Source organism: Bubalus kerabau, chromosome 7 (assembly GCF_029407905.1).
Source record: "Bubalus kerabau isolate K-KA32 ecotype Philippines breed swamp buffalo chromosome 7, PCC_UOA_SB_1v2, whole genome shotgun sequence".
Lineage (NCBI taxonomy): Eukaryota > Metazoa > Chordata > Mammalia > Artiodactyla > Bovidae > Bubalus > Bubalus kerabau.
The window spans coordinates 115,202,758-115,224,581 of record NC_073630.1 but is presented as its reverse complement, the minus strand read 5'-3'; the positions used below and the strand labels follow the sequence as shown (position 1 = coordinate 115,224,581).

The 21,824-nt window shown below is 42.2% G+C and overlaps 1 protein-coding gene across 3 annotated transcripts in view; it reads right to left on the bottom strand.

The window, feature by feature from the left end:
* The window catches only part of CD38 (CD38 molecule), a 53,857-nt gene that overhangs the window by 21,495 nt on the left and 10,538 nt on the right, over nt 1-21,824 (bottom strand). The gene's annotated exons all lie outside the window — the stretch shown is intronic.

Below are 21,824 nucleotides of genomic sequence, written 5' to 3'. Positions count from 1 at the left end.
CGGGACCACAAATGGTTGGACACGACTGAGCACACACACACACCAAAGAAGTTTCACTGAGAAAGTCACGGTGTGCCAAGTGGTTCATCCACACCATTGCGTCTCATGCGTACAGCATCCTTATGGGATGAGCATCAGCCTCCCCACCCTACAAGGTCCCTGCCCTCGTGAGGTTCCTCTCTGGTCAGAGAGGCAGATCGGACACACACAAGCAAATAAGCTAACAAAATAAGTACAGGTGATGATAGGAGCGTAGGGAATCAGTGGGGAATTTTGGTGCAATGACCACCTTAGGAAGGCTGGTCAGGAGATGGCTCCCTAAGACTAGATGTTGGGAAGGGGTGTGGTCCAGGCAGAGGGCCCTGCAAGTGCGAAGGCCCTGAGGCAGAAAAGAACTTGCTGATTTTGAGGAAGTAAGCGAAGAACAAGGGGAGCAGAGGGGAGAAGTCAAGTCAGAAAAGTAATTGAGAGGAGATCATGCAGGCCTTTTAGACCAAGGAAATGGTTCCGAATCTTACCTAATTACTAGGGGAAGATGGTGGATAGGTGGAAGCAGGGCGGTGGCTTCTGCTGACTCTTTTTTTTTTTTTTGAAAAATCATTTTGAAAAAAATCTGTGCCGGCCTCAAAGATGGAGAGAAGTCTTTGAAATAGAAACTCGAACCCCATGGCACCCTCCAAACAGCCCCTGGAGGAGAGCGGGCAGGCAGGCAAGGCAGCAGAAATGGAGGGGGGTGGGGTGCTGCTGAAGGAGACCGAACTGGACCTTCCCTTGTGAGTTTGTGTTGCAAGTGAACCCGAGCCCTTCAGTGGGGCAGGGAGTGGGTTTCCATTGGCAGAGCTAAGCTATCGTCATCAGGACAAACTCTGGCCTTTGGACTTGGCATCCCAAGTATAATATCAGATCAGACAGCTGGACCCAGGGGAGTGAGGATGAGCCTCCGGTTTCTTATTCCCTCTAAGCCTGCTTTGTCCCTGCAGGGCACTAGCCAAGCAGTCATTCCAAGTGTCTTCTGCCTTCTTGACTCAGGCTGGCCAAATCAAGTGGCTCGTTCCTCCTGATAAACCCAGGAATCGGGGAATATCAGCGAGGCCCAGCCCCTATGGCCTTCCCTGGTGGCTCAGTGGTAAAGAAACCACCTGCCAATGCAGGAGATGTAACAGACGTGGGTCTGATCCCTGGGTTGGGAAGATCCCCTGGCGAAGCAAATGACAACCCACTCCAATATTCTTGCCTCACGGGAAATCTCATGGACAGAGGAGCCTGGCGGGCAACAGTCCATGGGGTTGCAAGAATGGAACACGACTGAAGAGACTTAGCACATGAAGGATTAACCCCATCCCCTTTGCCTCCTGGCAGCATCCAGGGAAAACCAGCCTCCTTGAAACTTGCCCAAAATCTCATAAAACAAGTCTGAATCCTTTAAGTCCCTTCTAACATCCTTAGATGGAGAAGGAAATGGCAACCCACTCCAGTACTCTTGCCTGGAAAATTCCATGGACAGAGAAGCCTAGTGGGCTACAGTCCGTGGGGTCGCAAATAGTGGGACAGGACTGAGCGACTTCACTTTCTTTCTTTCTATAGTTCCTTTTGGAGAAGGAAATGGCAACCCACTCCAGTGTTCTTGCCTGATGAATCCCATGGACGGAGGGGCCTGATGGGCTGTGGTTTATGGGGTTGCAAAGAGTCGGACACGACTAAGCAACTAACATACAACATCCTTAGATGGAGCCCTCTCCTGCCCCTGTGCATCCCTAGGGTAAGCGTCCAGTTGCTCTGCAAAGAGCAATAAACCCACCTTGTTCAACCACAGGTGTTCTTGTGTGGGTGTTCTCGGGGGATGGGGGTAGGTGGGCAGGCATCGACAGTAACCAGCAATCTGAACTGTTTTTTGTTGTTGTTGTTTTTCAGGCACTAATTTGTGTCCAACTCTTTACAACCCCATGGACTGTAGCCCACCAGGCTCCTCTGTCCATGGGATTCTCCAGGCAAGAATACTGGAGTGGGTAGCCAGTCCCTTCACCAGATCTTCCCAACCCAAGGGTCAAACCTGCGTCTCCTGCACTGCACTGTAGTGACTTAGCAGCAGCAGTCTCAGAGCTTAGCCACCTGCCCAAAGCCAAACAACAGTCAGCAGGCAGGACAGGTGCCTTACCGCCAAACTTCTCTCTTTCTGCTAAACAATGCTGCCCACTTCAGGAAATTTTAAATCATGTTCCTACTTATCCCCTGCTACTGCTGCTGCTAAGTTGCTTCAGTCATGTCTGACTCTGTGCGACCCCATAGAAGGAAGCCCACCAGGCTCCCCCGTCCCTGGGATTCTCCAGGCAAGAACACTGGGGTGGGTTGCCATTTCCTTCTCCAATGCATGAAAGTGAAAAGTGAAAGGGAAGTCGTTCAGTCGTGTCCGACTCTTAGCGACCCCATGGACTACAGCCTACCAGGCTCCTCCATCCATGGGATTTTCCAGGCAAGAGTACTGGAGTGGGGTGCCATTGCCTTCTCCGTACTTATCCCCAGTCAATCCTAAAGGAAATTGGAAGGACTGAAGCCGAAGCTCCAATACTTTGGCCACCTGATAAGGAGAGATAACTCATTGGAAAAGACCCTGATGCTGGGAAAGACCGAGGGCAGGAGGAGAAGGGGACGACAGAGGAGGAGATGGTTGGATGGCATCACTGACTCAACGGACATGAGCTTGAGCAAGCTCTGGGAGTTGGTGATGGACAGGGAGGCCTGGAGTGCTGCAGTCCATGGGGTTGCAAAGAGTCGGACATGACTGAGTGACTGAACAACAATAACAACTTATCCCCAGGACGAAGTTGAGTCCTAACAGAAATTAGGATCCAGTGGCTCAGATGGTAAAGAACCTGCCTGCAATGCAGGAGTCAGTGGATTCTCAAATTTGAGGCTCCTGGAAGCCTGCGTTGAAGGTGAAGACCGCCACCTACTGGGAGGAGAAAGATTGACTGCATTCTCTGAGGTGGTGAGGATTTTCTCAGCAGAATCTCAAAATCAGAAGGCTCTTCAGGCGGAAGGAAAGCCTTCATTCAGTCACCTGGAAGATATTTATTGAGCATCTGCTATGTTCCAGGCACATTTATGAATATACCAGTGAACAAAATAGACAAGACCCTCTGTCCGGGGTGAATTCCATTCTACCAGAGCAAGACCCATAATAGACAATAAAGATAATGAGTATTACAGAGTATCCTAGCAATTTATAAATTCTATGGGGGGGGAAAGGGGAAAACAGAACAGGAGAAGAGAGTCAGAAGTCATGGGGAAGAAGTGTCTGTGTTGGGTGTTAAACAGGGAGGACAGCAGGTAATATTTGAGCAAAAGATCAAAGGAAGCAAGGAAGTTAGTCTCACAGACACCCACCGCGCTCTGGGCAGAAGGGACAGCGTTCACAATAGCCCTGGTGCCTGGTTGTTCCAGAAACAACAGAGAAGCCAGTGTGGCTGGAGCAACGAGCAAGGTGGACAGTGGATGGAAGTGAGGTCAGAAAGGCAATCCCACTGGGCCGAGCAAGCTTCTACTCATGGCGAACTGAGGAGACATACTGGATGCTGAGTAGGGGAGGAGGCGCGTGACGTTACTTAGGTTTCACAGCATTTCTCTGACTGCTCTGTTAAATATAGTCTGAAAATCGGAAGAGGCAGAGAGAGGTTAGCAACTTTCTGGGTTGAGCTGCGCTCCCAGACCAGTAATCTAGACAAGTGCCAATGGTGATTTGCACCAGGGTGGCAGCAGACGTGATAAATTGATTCATTGCAGAGTTCCTAACAGATAGGATAGGTAGTGTTAGAGAAATAGGAGTCAATAATTCCAGGGTTTGGGGCCTGAGACGCTGAAAGGATGGAGTTGCCATGAACTAGGATGGAGAAGTCTTTGGGTCGAGGTGGTATTGATCAGGATATGTAATATATTGTATCGGTTCAGTTCAGTTCAGTCGCTCAGTCTGAACTGGTGACCCTTGTCTGACTCTTTGTGACCCCATGGACTGCTGCATGCCAGGCTTCCCTGTCCATCACCAACCCTGGAGATTGCTCAGACTCAAGTCCATCAAGTCGGTGATGCCATCCAACCATCTCATCCCCTGTCGTCCCCTATTATGCTATAAACTATATATTAAATACCACACATTATGTACTATATGAAAACTATATACTACATATTATATCAAAGTAGAACATATACATGTTTATTAAACTATAGGAATGCAAAAATTGGAAATATTAACAAATTTAACAAAATATATGCAACTTGTACTCTGAAAACAAAACATTGCTGTGAGAAATTTTCAAATGCCTAAGGGCTTCCCTGGTGGCTCAGACATTAAAGAATCTGCCTGCAATGCAGGAGACCTGGGTTTCCTGGGTAGGGACGATTCCCTGGAGAAGGGAATGTCTACCCTCTCCAGTATTCTTGCCTGGAGAATCCCATGGACAGAGGAGTCTGGCAGGCTACAGTCCTTGGGGTTGCAAAGAGTCAGACACAACTGAGTGATTAACATTTCAAGGAAATACATATACCATATTTATGGGGTGGAAGGCTCAATATTAAGATGGTAACAAATTCAGCATGCTTTGTTAAAAATATTGACAACTTGAATCTAAACGTTATTATACAAGCTAGCCAAACCAATCAAAGGGAAAAAGCTAGAGGACTTACATTATTTGATTTCAAGATTTACTAAAGAGCTTCAGTGATCTAGACAATGTAGGAACCATGAAAGAATTTATATAAATCAAAGAAGTAGAAGAGAGGGCAGAAAGAAACCCATACATACTTGATGCTATAGATTGAATGTTTGTGTCCCCCCAAAATTCATAAGTTAAACCTGTTTCCCAAGGTGATAGTATTTGGCAGTGGGGCATTTGAATGGATTTAACATCCTCATAAAAGAGACCCAGAGAACTCCCTCCTTAATCCCTGTGAGGACACAGTGAGAAGGGGCCTTCTTTGAACTAGGAAGTGGGTTCTCAGCACACACTGAATCTTCTGACATCTTGGTCTTGGATGTTCAGCCTCCAGGACTGTGAGAAATAAATTTCTGTTACCCATAAGCCACCCAGTCTATGCTATTCTGTTATAGCCTCTGAAATTAACTAAGACATGGTCAACTGACTTTCAGGAAGGGAGTCAAAGAAGGCAAGGGAAAGTTTTTTCCATAAATGATACTACAGTTGTGTCCGACTCTTTGCATCCCTATGGACTGTAGCCTACCAGGCTCCTCTGTCCATGGAGATTCTCCAAGCAAGAATACTGGAGGGGGTAGCCATGCCCTCCTCCAGGGGATCTTCCTGACCCCGGGATTGAACCTGAGTCTCCTGCTTGGCAGGCAGATTCTTTACCACTAGCGCCACCCGGGAAGCCCAAATGATACTTTAGCAAAGAAGTTTTCATATGCAAAAAAAAGAAATTGACTCTCACTTCACACCATACACAAAATTAACTAGAAATTGATTAAAGACCTAAAGCACAAGTTGTATAAAATAAAATGAACAAATTGGATCTTATAAAGGTTTTTTTTAAGAAAATTTTGGTCCTTAAAGCACTCCATTAAAGAAGATGAAAAGGCAAGTTACAAAGTGAAAGAAAACATCTTCTGATAAAGGACTCATTTGAAAAGACCCTGATGCTGGGAAAGATTGAAGGCAGGAGGAGAAGGGGACGACAGAGCATGAGATGGCTGGATGGCATCACCGACTCAGTGGACATGAGTTTGAGTAAACTCTGGGAGTTGGTGATGGACAGGGAGGCCTGGCGTGCTGCAGTCCATGGAGTTGCAAGCCGTCAGACACGACTGATCGACTGAACTGAACTGATAATGGACTTGTATTCAGTATAAATAAAGCACCTACAACTCAACAGTAAGAACAAAAACCTAATTTTTAAAAAATTGGCCAAAGACTTGAATACATACTTCAATAAGTCCATGAGATGATGTTCAATGTTACTAGTCATGAGGGAAATGCAAATTTAAACCACCATTCAAATACCACTGCAAGCCCACTAGAATGGCTAACACATAAAAGCCCGACGATAACAGTGTTAGCAGGAATATTCATACCCTGATAGTGAACACATAAAGCTATGCCATTACCTTGTGAAACAGTGTAGCGGTTTCTTAAACAGCTGAACCACAATGGCTCAGCTATTTTATTTCTGGAAACTTACCCAAGAAAAATGAAACCACATGTCTACACAGTAACTTGTATACTAATATTCATAGAAATTTTACTCATAATATCCAAAAAGTGAATACAAGTCAAATACCCATCAACAGATGAACGGATAAACACACTGTGGTATATACACACAAGCGACTACAGGGCAGCAATAACAGGGAAGGAACTATTAGTACAACACGGATGAATTAAAAAAACACCACGCCATAGCCGCGAAGGACACCAGAGACAAAGATATGGAGTATGTAACTCTGTTTGCATAAACTTCAAAGAAAAAAAGTAAACTAACAGAAAGTAGAGGTACCCTACTCAATATCAAGACATTAGTAATTTAAACAATGTGGAGTGGTTTAGAGATAAAAAGATCATAAAACATATTAGAGCCCAGAAATGAACTAATAAACCTGATATGCAACCAAAGTGGCATTATAAAGCCCTTCATAAATAATAGATCATTTAATAGATGGAACTCACAGAACTGACTATCCAACTATAGGGAAAAAAATGAATTCGGTTCCTACCTTATATCACACACAAAAATACATTCCAAAAGTATAAAACACTAATGAAAATCAAATGTCTTAAAATTTTTTTATTATATGTGACATTCTGTGGCCTCTGGTAGAAAACAAGTTCTTAAATAAAATACAAGGGACTTCCTTGGTGGTCCAGTGGTTAAAATTCCAAGCTTCCAATGCAGAGGGCATGGGTTTGATTCCTGGTCAGGGAATTAAGAGCCCATATGCCCTGCAGTGTGGCCCCCCACAAAATAAATATTTTTTTAAAGATGCAGAAAGGCACAACCATAAAAGATAATATGAGTATATTAAAATCTTCAGTAAGACAAGGGACCTGATAAATAAAGACAGGTCAAACCACAGATAGGGAGAAGTTATTTGCAAGCCACATAACTGATAAAAGTTTAGAATCTTTATACATTCAATATGAAGGAAAAAATTCAATATAAAAAACAGGCAAAAGATAAAAATAGGCATTTCACAGAAGAAACCAGAATGACTGATAAACACATTGGAAAGTGATCAATTGTGTTAGTCTTTATACATTCAGTATGAAGGAAAAAATTCAATATAAAAAACAGGCAAAAGATAAAAATAGGCATTTCACAGAAGAAACCAGAATGACTGATAAACACATTGGAAAGTGATCAATTGTGTTAGTAATCAGGGGAACAAAAATTAGAGCCACAAAAGATGGGCAAAACATTTTGACAATTTCCAAGTGCTGGTGAGGATGCATGGTAACAAACAAATTCACACTACTTTTGTGAAGGGAAATTGATACCACAAATTTGGAGGCCAGTTTGGCCATATATGATGTAGCAGACAGCTTTGCTTTCCAACCCAAATAGATATCCTTCACTCTTCTTCCCTACTGACAAAGTGTGTCTCCTATCATAGAGATTTCAAATATCAAAAACTCACTTTGCAAGCCTCCTCTGCAGTTTGGGGAGCCATGTACACCAGTTCTGGCTAATGAAGTTCAAGGAGGAAGCACAGAGGCAATTGAAGGAGGCCTCTGGGAAGGATGCTATTTCTTGATAAGGAGACTTGCAGGGAAGGCAGTCTTGCCATCCCCTGCTCTCTTTTCCTGAGCATCATGGTATAAGGACATAATGCCTGGAACTGCAGCAGCCGTCTTGTGACAAGAAGCACAAGGATGAAAGCCACCCTAGGGAGATGGAGGAATGGAAGGTCCCAAGTGATGGATGAGCTGCTGAACCTACCCAAGGACCACCCCACTTCTGTATGTCCTGTTATATGTGTCTATTAAAAACCTCTTGTTTTAGACCTCTTATAGTTGAGTATGCTTTTTCTTGTCACCAAAAGTATCTTCACTGATACACCCACTGTTATGAGCTAAATTGTGTTCCCTAAAAGATGTTTAAGTTCTAACTGCCAGTCCCTCAGAAGGTGACCTTATTTGGAAATAGGATCTTTGCAGATGATCAAGTTAAGGTGAGAATAAGGGTGATCCTTTACCCAGTATGACCAGGGTCCTCAGAAAGGGTGGAAAATTTGGACCTAGAGACAGACACACACAGAAGGAAGAAAATGTGGAGACACAGGGAGAATGCCATCTGCTAGACAAGGAATGCCTGAGGCATCTAGACACTGGAGAGAAGCCCGGAACAGAGGCTTACTCATGGTCCTCAGAAAGAGCCAAGCCTTCTAACACCTTGACTTCAGACTTCTGGCCTCCAGAACTGTGGGACAAGAAATTCCCATTGTTCAAGCCACCCAGTTTGTGGTGGTTTGTTAGGGTGGCTCTAGCAAACTAATGCACCCAGGAAGGGTGAAAACGGCACTCTGTGGCTTAGGAACTGTTTCTAGCTAAACATCTGAGAAAAAACACAGGCACAAGTAGATGTGTGTGTTTCAGCATGGTTTAGGTCAGTGAAAACTGAGAATAAGGGAGAATTTGCTGTGTAAAACAGAGCGCTCAACCCAGTGTTCTGCGACCACCTAGAGTAGCGGGATGGGAAGAGAGGTGCGAGGCAGGCTCAGGAGGAAGGCGTGTGTGTACCTGTTCTGACTCATGTTGATCTGGGGCAGAGACCAACACAAAACACCGTAGAGCAACTCTCCTCCAATAACTGTATTTTGTTCTACACTTCTCAATGCTGTACAATTACAATCTGTGATAGTTAAAAAAAAAAGAAAAAATTTTAAAATAAATATATTAAATGCATACCTTTAGAAAAAGGAAATCTATTCATAAATGTAGGATACAGTCATTCACTAGGCTACTATGCAGCAGTTAAAATGAATGAACTAGTGTTCATATAGCAACATGAATAAATCATTAAAATAATGTAATTGAAATCACCAAAACATATTGGTAAGGGACAAAAGCAAAGTTCATTCTACAGGGCAAAAACACAAAACAAATACAAACTAGATTTCAAATGCAATATCATCTTTCCTTATCAGATTGACAAAAATCAGAAAGTTTTTAAAACATCCTGCGTAGTTAACATACAAGGAAATAAAGCTTCGCTGCCTCATGAAGAGGATTGCTTCATCAAGAGAAGTGTGTCCATGTTTTCAAAATGTAGAGTGGTAAATATTTTGACTTCTAGGAGTCTGTCTCACAAACCCAAGGATTTTATTGCAGCATAGTTTGCAATCTATTGCAAAAGTTTAAAAAGTTTAAAGTGAAGTCACTCAGTTGTGTCCAACTCTTTGCGACCCCATGGACTATAGCCTACCAGGCTCCTCCGTCCATGAGATTTTTCAGGCAAAAATACTGGAGTGGGTTGCCATTTCTTACTCCAGGAGATCTTCCTGACCCAGGGATTGAACCCAGGGTCTTCCATATTGGAGGCAGACGCTTTACCGTCTGAGCCACCAGGGAAGTTTTAAAACAATCTAAATGTCCATCAATACAAGTCTAAAATCTGGTAAATCTATAAAGTGGAACGCTATTATAGAATGAGACAGAACTACACTGATAATCAAGATACACTATTCAGTGAAAAAAAAAAGTGAGACACAGATGAAAGACTGTGTGCAGAAAAAAGAATACATGCATATGCGCTCATATATTCAGAAGATATTTCTAGAAAGATACAGGTGAATCAAGTATTGCTTGCATCTGAGAAAGAAGAAAATTGAGGGAAGATGTACTTTGATTTTTATCTCTAACATGTTGTTTCTTTGAAAATTAGGGGGGAAAGATGGGAAGGAAGTATGACAAAAGTTTTGTTGTCAGTTAATTCTGCATGATGAGTAAATGGATATTTGTTCCACAGATATTTCAGTGTGTTTAACATTGTCATGATTTAATGTGTTTAAAAGAAAAGACTTGAGAGGATATATGAACTGAGGAGTAAGGAATATTGAACAAGGAGAAGCATGAAGAAAACTAGACCTGTCAAATACAAAACGTACAACATTCAGCATAAATGGATATATTCATAATCTTGGTTTCCGAACCTTTAAAATAATTTTTTATTTTAAAGATCAACAATTCATGAATGGAAAAGCACCCAATTTAGCAGACAGAAAGGAGCTCCAAAGAGCTGTACAAAATGAAATATGAGTGGGAACAAAGAAGTTAGGCTAGACAAGAAAAAAAAATGCAAGCCTTTAAAAATTTTTACCAAGAAGTACTTAAACATGAAATCAGATCCCCCAAATACAAACAGTTACCTTTGATCTCAGTCTCACACATTCCTCTGTAGTTTTAAATCTCTCCAAGTTTCCATACAAAACTGCATGTTTTCCATCTTTCTTTACTCTTAAAGAATCCCCAAGGAGATTTTATTACTGCTGTAGACAAGCTAATTCATACACAGACTTTTACTCCGAAAAACCTTCATTAGAAGGAAGAAATTTTATTATGCATTTTACAATATTTAAACTGTGGGGTGCCAAAGACAGAAACAACTTTATAATGTTTGTTTGATAGTCACAATAAGAGAAAAGAAACATCTTAACCATGGCAAGGCAAATATGGATCATGGCTAAGTAAAAGCATGGGCGGAATTGTTAACATCACTTCAAATCAAGCTTTACTAACTGCTTCAAATCATCCAGAGACTCAAGAGGTAGATAGCTTTCTGCTATATAAATGCATTCAGGTAGAATGTAGATTAGCAATTTTTTCAATGTCATGTTATTGGGGAAATTTGAATTTTATCTATAAAACTACTTAGCTGAAGCCACCCATTTAAGCAGGTATACAGCTTCCTTTTGTGAATCTCCTTAATTTTTGTGGTATGCCCCACTAGTATTTAGAATTCCACTTTGGGGCTTCCCTGGTGGCTCAGACGGTAAAGCCTACAATGCAGGAGACCTGAGTTCAATCCCTGGGTTGGGACGATCCCCTGGAGAAGGAAATGGCAACCCATTCCAGTATTCTTGCCTGGGAAAATTCCATGGATGAAGGAGCCTGGCATGCTATAGTCCATGGGGTCACAGAGTCGAACACGACTGAGCAACTTCACTTCACTTCACTTGGGGGTTAAGTGATTTTGTATTCTTCTCTACATTAAAAAAAAATTTTTTTCCAAGTGTTCTAAAAAGGGCATGTTTTACTTTTAAAATTAGAAGAAAAGTCACTGCAAGGAGAAGGAATGTCATTCTCATGCATCACTTATTCAAGCTTCTGACCTCAGGTTTCATGTTCTCTTTTATCTTTAAAAACAACCTTCTCATGATCCCTCCCAGTTTCAGAGCAGGTATTTACTGGTGATATTAAAACAAACAAACAAACCATGATCTCCTACTGAGAGAGTCAATTCCTAGGCAGGTTGATAAGAAGTCCAGGGTTCCCAAGGAGGAGATAGGAGTCTGGAATTCTCAAGGAGGAGGAAAGAACAAACTTTGTTTCCTCTACATTCCTTAGTCTTAGTCACATAAAACATTTTTTCTTTAAGCCTGGAACTGATGATTACACAACAAAGGACTCAGTTTAAACTCTGTCCTAAGGATTATGTAACAACAATGTATCCTGCTTGAGGACGGTTTCTCCTTCCTGAAAACCTTCTGGCTAATCCTGTTATCCTAAAATGTAAATTATGGGAGTGGGTCTAGTAAAATTTTTACAACCTTGAGACATTCTTTTGATTTATTGTAATAATTAATTTAAAAATATATGACTCCCTTGCAAACAGCAGCAAGGGGGGCATTCTCCACGCCCTTCTGATGTCTATGTCAGAAGCTTTCTCTGAGCCTTTTCTTAACTTGAATAAAAATCTGCTACACAAAAGCTCTTGAGTGATCAAGCCTGGTCCCTGGTCCCGAAGCTAAATCTTCTTCTTCAGAGATCACGAATCCAGCATCGTTCACCATAAGCTATCACTACTGTCCACTCAGATCAACTACAAAAACGTGTGAATACAATCACTCGTTCCTTTCCACGCACACACGGAAGCAATTCTTGATTTCATCTAGCGCTGAGTTTCATGTTTCTGTCTCACCATCTTCCATCTGTTCTTTACACAGTGAGTGTGTGTGTGACAGTCACTCAGTCGTGTCTGACTCTTTGTGACCCCGTGGACTGTAGCCCGCCAGGCTCCTCTGTCCATGGGGTTTTCCAGGCAAGAGTACTGGAGTGGGTTGCCATTGCCTTCTCCAGGGGATCTTCCCGATCCAGGGATCGAACCCAGGTCTCCTGTATTGCAGACAGATCTTAACACCACAATTCATTTAAGGAAAAGTTTGTCCTGGTAGTTTTCTGAACTGAGGCAAGAAAAAGATCTTTAATGGCAAAAAAAAAAAAAAAAAAGCAATGCCTGACCATTTCTAAAATCATTCATTGCAAAAATGAAAAAAGAAACTCTTAACTGACCCATATTTAACTGAGTCTCTGTGTTAACCACCACCATTTTTCACTCCCTCTATACAAGTTGCTTGCCTTCTACACAATTACTAGGCTACTTCCTAGGATACCCAAGAGCTTCCATTTTTACTCATTTGGTTCTTTATTTACCTATTCTTAAGTAGGTGTATGCCTATTCTTTTTGCTTTAATTATACCCTTTCATTAAATTGTTCGCAAATAAATTGGATGCATGAAAAAAGAAAAACTTTTTTCCTGTGAAAACTAAGTTGAAGTTTTGGGTAAAAATGACCAAGATGAGTCACTTTAAAAATGTTGCTGAGTTTGATATCAGTAGGTCAGTTGTCAAAGACCTTAGAAAACTGTAGAAATTTAGATGCATTCTTTACCTAGACAATTTCTCAGTCCACTTCAAAGAAGCTGTCTCTCAAACTAGCCCCAATTTCTCCCATCTTGGATTCCCCCCCCTTATCCATCCAAGCACCATGTCATTTCTGCTCTCCTTTCCGGCAAGACTCCTAGGGAGAGCTGTCTAGTTACAATTTCCAGTTCCTCTTTTCCCTTCTTCTTCTTCAGTCCACTATGACAGGCTTTCACCATGACCACTCCTCTAAAACCCATCTTGTCAAGTCATTGATCCATTGGTCAATTTTCAGTTTTCATCTTGTTTAGCCAGTCAGAATTACTTGAAGAAGACCAGTGACACTTCCTCCACATGAAACATCAGCTTGAACGTCTATGCACAGTTGACTTTCACATTCATATCTTCAGCCCAGACCTCTCCCCAGTACCCTCACTCATAGCAACCAGCATCCTATTCAATGTCTGCACTTCAGTGACAACGGACAATGCAAAGCTAATACGTACAGAACCAAACTGGTGGTTCCTGGCCCAACTTGCTTCACCTGAGTCTTTCCCTTGTTAATATAGGGAAATGCATTTTTCTGGTAACTCAGCCCACAAACCTCAGAGTTTTATTTTTTTTATTCTTTTTTTCTAATATCCTATATTCAAGTCCATAGCAAATCACACGAAATCTGTTTTCAGAATATATCCCCTTCTTACCCCCATTCATGAAGACCAAATCCGCAATCACTTCTCACCTCAACAACCACATGAACTTCTCCATGGCTTCCATGACTCTTCCTACCATTTATTCTCAACCCAGCAACCAGAGGGATCCCTTTAGTACTGTGTCAGACACTTGTACACCACTATTCATCATTCTATACATCACTATTCATCACTAGTGGGATGCATCCTATATCCTAAGGACCAAAAGAATCATAAAGATATTTACACATTTTGCTAATAACAATAATAATACACATATAATTATTTAATTATTTCATATATACATATGAAAGAAAATACATGATTATGTTAATGCTATTAGGAACCAAGATTTTTAGTATCAAAGAAAGATACAAACATAAATTTAAAAATATTAGATTAAAAACCTTGCATCCTTTACATTGGAATAATCAGTATGAGCTCTTAACTTCTCTTTCTTGAAAAAGATATATTTTCTAGCATCATCTACTAAAAAGGCCAAATAGTTAATGATTATCCAGTGGCAATTAGCACTCTGATGTAGTCTGAATAGTGATCTAAGGAACTGATACTCATTCAATTCAGTTCATTTCAGTCGCTCAGTCGTGTCCAACTCTTTGCCACCCTATGAACCACAGCACACCAGGCCTCCCTGTCCATCACCAACTCCCAGAGTCCACCCAAACCCATGTCCATTGAGTTGGTGATGCCATCCAACAATCTCATCCTCTGTTGTCCCCTTCTCCTCCCACCTTCAATCTTTCCCCGCATCAGGGTCTTTTCCAATGACTCAGCTCTTTGCAGGAGGTGGCCAAAGTATTGGGAGTTTCAGCTTCAACATCAGTCCTTCCAATGAACACCCAGGGCTGATCTCCTTTAGGATGGACTGGTTGGATCTCCTTGCAGTCCAAGGGACTCTCAAGAGTCTTCTCCAACACCACAGTTCAAAAGCATCAATTCTTTGGCACTCAGCTTTCCTTACAGTCCAACTCTCACATCCATACACGACCACTGGAAAAACCATAGCCTTGACTAGACGGACCTTTATTGGCAAAGTAATGTCTCTGCTTTTTAATATGCTGTCTAGGTTGGTCATAACTTTCCTTCCAAGGAGTAAGCATCTTTTAATTTCATGGCTGCAATCACCATCTGCAGTGATTTTGGAGCCCAGAAAAGTAGTCAGCCACTGTTTCCACTGTTTCCCCATCTCTTTGCCATGAAGTGATGGGACCAGATGCCACGATCTTAGTTTTCTGAATGTTGAGCTTTAAGCCAACTTTTTCACTCTCCTCTTTCACTTTCATCATGAGGCTCTTTAGTTCTTCTTCACTTTCTGTTATGATACTCATTAAACATATAAGAAATCATGAGTTCAAAATGATACTTTAAAAAACTCATAGGTCACCTCTAGAAGTTGATAGAGCATTAACCAATTTGTTATTCCATAAATTGATTTTTTAAAAAAGGTAAAGAAACAAGCATCTATCCTGTTTTTCTTTCATGGACTCTATTTCAGGACAACCAAATGGTTGGTGAAAGATAGCCTTCTGTTTGTAAGAATCAGAATAAGAAGTGCAAAAGAAATTTTACAATTAGATAATATACATTTTACTCATCACTATTAAATGCACATGTTTTTATTTTTTAATGCTACTTGGTGATTGTATACATAATATCTGGCCTAAGATTTTTTAATTTCAAAAAATTACATTGTATTTTCAAATTTATAATTTTCATCTTCTTTTCTGTCCATTTCTAGTTTTTGTTGTTCAAGTTACATTCATCATTGTAGACTCTTCTGTTTAGTTTGCACTTGCTAAGTTTTTTAAGGTTGAGAAATTGATAAACAGTAAATAGGACATTTTCTATGGATCTAAGTAAAAGCATTTTGACAGAAAAGAAAGGAAACATCCATTTTATAGCTCCTATGGAAATAATCAATCTTGGCAACACTCATCAAATGCTGTTAAACTAATTCAATGAAAAGTTGTTGTGGAACTTTATAATGAATGAATTAGGTGGTTAATGGCCAATTTTGTTAACACCCCTAAATGAGAGACAACGTGACATTATGTGTCTCCTGAGGTGATGCCCAAGGAATTCTACAGCTCCCTCTATGAAGCATTCCTGACCTCTCCCAAATCTAATCTGACTCTAACCTAGCTCTCTGTCTGCAGGTCATACAGGGACAGGAGATGTAAGAGGCATGGGTTCAATCCCTGAGTCCAGAAGATCCCCTAGAGGAGGGCATGGCAACCCACTCCAGTATTCTTGCCTGGAAAATCCCATGGGTGGAGGAGCCTGATTACAGTCCATGGGGTCACAAAGAGCTGAAAACAGCTGAGTGACTGAGCCCACTCACCACAGGGACTAGTGAAAAGTGAAGTTGCTCAGTCGTGTCCAACGCTTTGTGACTTCATGGACTGTAGCCTACCAGGCTTTTCAGTCCATGAAATTTTCCGGGCAAGAATAATGGAGTGGGTGCCATTTCCTTCTCCAGGGGATCTTCCTGACCCAGGGATCGAATCAGGGTCTCTTGCATTTCAGGCAGATGCTTTACCATCTGAGCCACCAGGGAAGCCCACAGGGACTAGAGGAAAACATAAAATGAAACCAGGAGCCAAATCCAGCAGGTAGGAAATTCTACAAGACAAATCACCGAATCTCTTCAACAGAGTAACAGGCTCTTAAAAATGATTATGAATTAAAGGATACTAATAATCCATCCTTGAAGATACTTAGAGGATACTTCAGATAGCTGAATGTAATGAGTGAATTTTTACTTGAACAAATCAATTATAAACTACATGATTTTAAAGAAAATCATAGAAAACTGAGTGCAAATTGGATATTGGATAACACTGAAAAAATGCTCTTTATTTTGTTACATGAGAGTATGGTATTACATTGGCTTGAATTTTTTTAATGTTATTTTTCATTCAAGATTCAGACTGAAGTATTTACAGACAAAGTAATGTGAAGTCTGGAATTTGCTTTAAAGAAAGTGTTTTAGGGCTGCGGTCCCCAAACTTTTTGGCACTCGGGATGGGTTTCATGGATGACAATTTTTCCATGGACAGGTGGGAGTGGGGTGGTTTCAGGATGATTTGAGTGAATTACATTTATTGTGCACTTTTATTTATTTATTTATTATTTATTTATTTATTATTACATCAGCTCCACTTCAGATTATCAGGCATTAGATCCCAGAGGTTGAGGACCTCTGCTTTAGGGGGAAAAAAATGTGAGAAGACAGATTAAAGAAGAATAGCAGGATGTTAATAATTTTTGAGGTTGAGTAATGGGTGGTTGCAGCCATGAAATTAAAAGACGCTTACTCCTTGGAAGGAAAGTTATGACCAACCTAGATAGCATATTCAAAAGCAGAGACATTACTTTGCCAACAAAGGTCCATCTAGTCAAGGCTATGGTTTTTCCTATGGTTATGTATGGATGTGAAAGTTGGACTGTGAAGAAAGCTGAGCACCGAAGAATTGATGCTTTTGAACTGTGGTGTTGGAGAAGACTCTTGAGAGTCCCTTGGACTGCAAGGAGATCCAACCAGTCCATTCTGAAGAAGATCAGTCCTGGGTGTTCATTGGAAGGACTGATGCTGAAGCTGAAACTCCAATACTTTGGCCACCTCATGCGAAGAGTTGACTCATTGGAAAAGATCCTGATGCTGGGAGGGATTGGGGGCAGGAGGAGAAGGGGACGACAGAGGATGAGATGGCTGGATGGCATCACCGACTCAATGGACATGAGTTTGAGTGAACTCCAGGAGATGGTGATGGACAGGAAGGCCTGGCGTGCTGCAATTCATGGGGCCACAAAGAGTCAGACACGACTGAGTGACTGAACTGAACTGAACTGAATGGTCAAAAGGGGGTTGATTATTATTTTCTCTAGTTTTATAAATGTTTAAAGATTTCTGTAACAAAAAGTTCTGATCCTATGCGTGTCCTTGCTGCCTCAGTGCCTTTGCACATGTCTTTTCTTTTGCCTAGAATGCTCTTCTGCAGACATTTCTAGTTTTTGCTGTCCCTCTTTCTTCAGGTCTTTACCAACCTGTCGTCTTTCACCAAAGCCTTCCTTATTTTATTATCGTACTTAAAACTCTAAGCATTCCTTCCAGCACTTGTCACCATCCATCCCACGACATATTTTTTGCTTTCTAGTCTGTGCCCCACCTCCCACTAGAACATCTGTTGCATCTGAGCGAGGATGTAGTCTGTTTTGTTCACTGCTATATCCCCAGGATCTAGCAGAGTTTATGAGACATAACAGAATCTCAATAAAAACTTACTGAATAACTGTGTTATAAAAAGTAGACACAATTTGGAAATAAAGCCAAAAGATGGGCACACATCCTTTCATTGTCCTTTGGGGTCACTGTTCAACAAGCTTGTTGTTATTCAATTGCTAAGTTGTGTCCAACTTTTTGCAACCCTCTGGAGCCAGGCTCATCTGTCTTCCACCATCTCCCAGAGATTGCTCAAATTCACATTCATTAAGTTGGTGATGCTATCTGACCATCTCATCCTCTGCCTCTCCCTTCTCCCCCTGCCCTCAATCCTTCCCAGCATCAGGGTCTTTTCCAATGAATTGGCTTTTTTGCATCAGGTGGCCAAAGTGTTGGAGCTTCAGCATCAGTCCTTCCAATGAATATTCAGGGTTGATATCCTTTAAGATTGACTGGTTTGATCTCTTGCAGTCCAAGAGACTCTGAAGAGTCTTCTTTGGCATCACAATTTGAAAGCATCAGTTCTTCAGTACTCAGCCTTCTTAATGGACCAAATCTCACATTCATACATGACTACTGGAAAAACCATAGCTTTGACTATACGGACCTTTGTTGGCAAAGTAATGTCTCTGCTTTTTAATAAGCTGTCTAGGTTTGTCATAGCTTTCCTTCCAAAGAGCAAGCGTCTTTTAATTTCATGGCTGCAGTCACCATCTGCAGTGATTTTGGAGCCCAAGAAAATAAAATCTGCCACTGCTTTTACTTTTTTCCCTTTTATTTGCCATGAAGTGATGGGACCAGATGCCATGATCTTAATTTATAAATGTTGAGTTTTGAACCAGCTTTCTCACTTTCCTCTTTCTTGACAAGTTTACTCCAGAATGAATTAATTATCTAGCAGGTTGTGTCTTTGTCCCTTCTACTGACTCTCAAATCTTATGAAGTTTGATGGTAACTTATAGATCTCATCTGTTAGAGTTGCAAATAACTTCTGTCTGATAGAAAAGATATTCCCAAAGGTTATGGCTTCTTATTGCCTTGCAGAACATTGACCAGTTTTAAATCTAACCTACCAATCTATTCTAATATTCCCTTTAAAATACTTATAAGTGATCCAGTGCTTCCCAATGTTCTCTGAGTGGACTTCATCATTTTGCAGATTCCCTTATAAGTGAATAAATAAATCTTTGACATGTGTTGATTCTGTACATTATAAAAGTCATACTCTAAGCATTTTGAAACTCCTGCTTTGACAAATGAATTCAAATAAATTATTCAGTTCAAATAAGTTGTGGGACTTCCAAGGTGGTCCGGTGGTTAAGACTCGTGGGCTTCTACTACAGGGGGCACAGGTTCAATTCCTGCTTGGGGAACTAAGACCCCTCATGCCATGTGGTAGCAGCAACTACAATAACAATAACAACCAAAAAAGCTCAACAAAAAGGTTGTGATGAGCTGTGCACATCTTGGCAGATATTCTTGGCTTATATTTTTTGCCTCTTGAGGCTCTGATTCTGCCTTGCTGAGCTATACAACACACATCTGGTCCACTCACAACAAGACTCTTTTCCAACTGGTAGAGGACATCTGGTCACCTACGGTCCCTCCCATCAGATTTGTCTTAACCGCACAACTTTAGGCCCTTTATCCTATGTCCCCTCCAACTGCCCCTACTCCAGGACGGCTCTCATTTGTTACTCACTAGTGCACTTAAGCATCCATATCTGAAAGTCCATATTGCAAAGTGAAGGGGAAGAATATCCCCAGGTGAAATAAATAATATTTTATACTTATCTACCGATAAGCAATGTGATTCTGCTGCAGAATCACAAATAGATGTCATCTCTCAGGACTATTCTAACCAACTGCTATCTATCTATAGGGCAGGCTGAGGTTGAACCCAGACTCACCCTAACGTGCTGTGATCAGTCGGCAGTGGCTTCCAGGGACCCAGGATTAGTGTGTTTGGTGTGAACCACATCCTTCTTGACCCAGTTCCAAGAGGTGATGGTTCAAGACGTGAAATAAACCACAAAGCCTATGGCTGATAACTAGCGCAGGCATGGCACTCTGCTGCCTTTCCTGCAGAAATTTGCAGTATGTTCCAAAGCACAAACATTATGACCTTGCCTCACTAAATGGAGACCTGTAACCTCACCCAGCAGCTTAATGACTCACCTTTGAGATGACGGAGGAGAACACCTCAGTCTAGAGACAGCAGAAATGCTAACACACTGGGAACGGGTTGCCTCTGGCCTCAGACTTGCTTAGAACAGCCTCTTTTGGAAACCATTGAATGGGAACGCAGTCAGTTCAAAAGCCAGTTCTACCATTTAGCCAGCTCTGACCATGGGAAAAGCACTCCCTGTCTCTGTTTCCTCCTCGTTTGAATGGGCCTGATGATTCCAAGGGTAGAAAGAGATGAGTTTCGGTCCCCACTCTGCCGTGGACTAACTTTAAGATTGTCTTCATGCACTGATACAGTCACAGAGAGCCCGGGGCTCAGAAAGACTTCACTTAGAGTTTAATGCTCTGAAGTTACTGTCTGGAAACTTTTAAAAACTTTACCTTTGCTTTTGTGTTTCTACAAGAGAAGCCCAATAGAACACTGGAAGGGGCGCCAGGGCCTTGAAGCCTTGGCTCACATATTGTTCCCCATCCGCTGCTTCTCCACCTCCCTGGGGCAGGATCTTGCCTGTGACGACCCTTCCTCGCTCTGCCCACCAGCAGGAGGGTCCAGTGGAGTCAGGCACCCCTTCCCTGTGTACCAAGTTGTGGGAAGAAGTCCAGCACCTGTGAGGGTCTGAACTCTCCCTGCCAGTAACCCCTATGCTCAAGGGGACCCTGCAACCAGGAAAGGTTAATTTTGAATTTCTGCTGGATCTGTTTCTGTGACTGGAACCTGCATCTTGCCCATTTTGTTATTATATGCATGCACAATGGCCGGCCTCAGGGAGATGAGCTGAGCCACCCACCTGTGAAGGTCTGCAAGGAAGTGAAACTAACACATCTCCCTGCCTGAGACTTGCCATTGTGGGGGACATTTGTAAGGACTGAATAGTCTTTTTATTTAGTTTCCTCACCTCCCTGCATCTCTGATCCATTAAAGAACCTGGCTTCCAGTCCCCACAATATGGTTCTTTTGAGGCGCTAGCCTGCCATCTTCTCGGTCAGCTGCCTCCCAGATAAAGTCCTGATTGCAGGGCCTCATCTTGGATTCATCACGGTGAGCTTGGACTCGGTAATAACCCGACTTCCAAGAGCAGGCAAAGACCACCTGGCAGGGCTTCCCTGGTGGTCTAGTGGTTAAGAATCCGCCTGCCAATGCAGAAGAAATGACTTCCATCCTTGGTCTGGGAAGATCCGACACGCTGGGGGCAACTAAACCCATTTTCCACAACTCCTGAGCCAGCACTCTGGAGCTCATGGTCCCTGACAGGAGAAGCCACTGCAACGAGAAGCCCTGGCACCACAGCTAGAGAGGAGCCTCCTCTGGCCGCAGCTAGAGAAAGCCCAAGTGTAGCAACCAAGCTACACTTTCCAGCGCAGCCAGAAAAATCACATAAAATAATAATGATAAACCACCATGTCTGACTCTGTGCGACTCCATGGACCGCACCCTGCCAGGCTCCTCTGTCCATGGAATTCTCCAGGCAAGAATACTGGAGTGGGTCGCCGTGCCCTCCTCCAGGGGATCTTCCCCACCCAGGATGGAATCCAGGTCTCTTATGTCTCCTGCATCGACAGGAAGTTCTTACCACTAGTGCCACCTAGGAAGCTCAAGACCACAGAATAAAAGGAAATCTTCCTCCTGCTTTTGGAACAACGAGCAAGTCATCTTTATTTGTACGAGGACCCCACAAGTTACCTTGCAAGCTCTAACTGTCGGAAATCACTTGATCGTTTATAATAACTGTCTCGGCTCCATCCCTACAACATGTGTCCTGAGACTTCCCCGACAGGATGCTGATAAGTTGAGAAAGAAACCCCGAGATAAAGCCCCTAGTGCACTGCAGACAACCCACA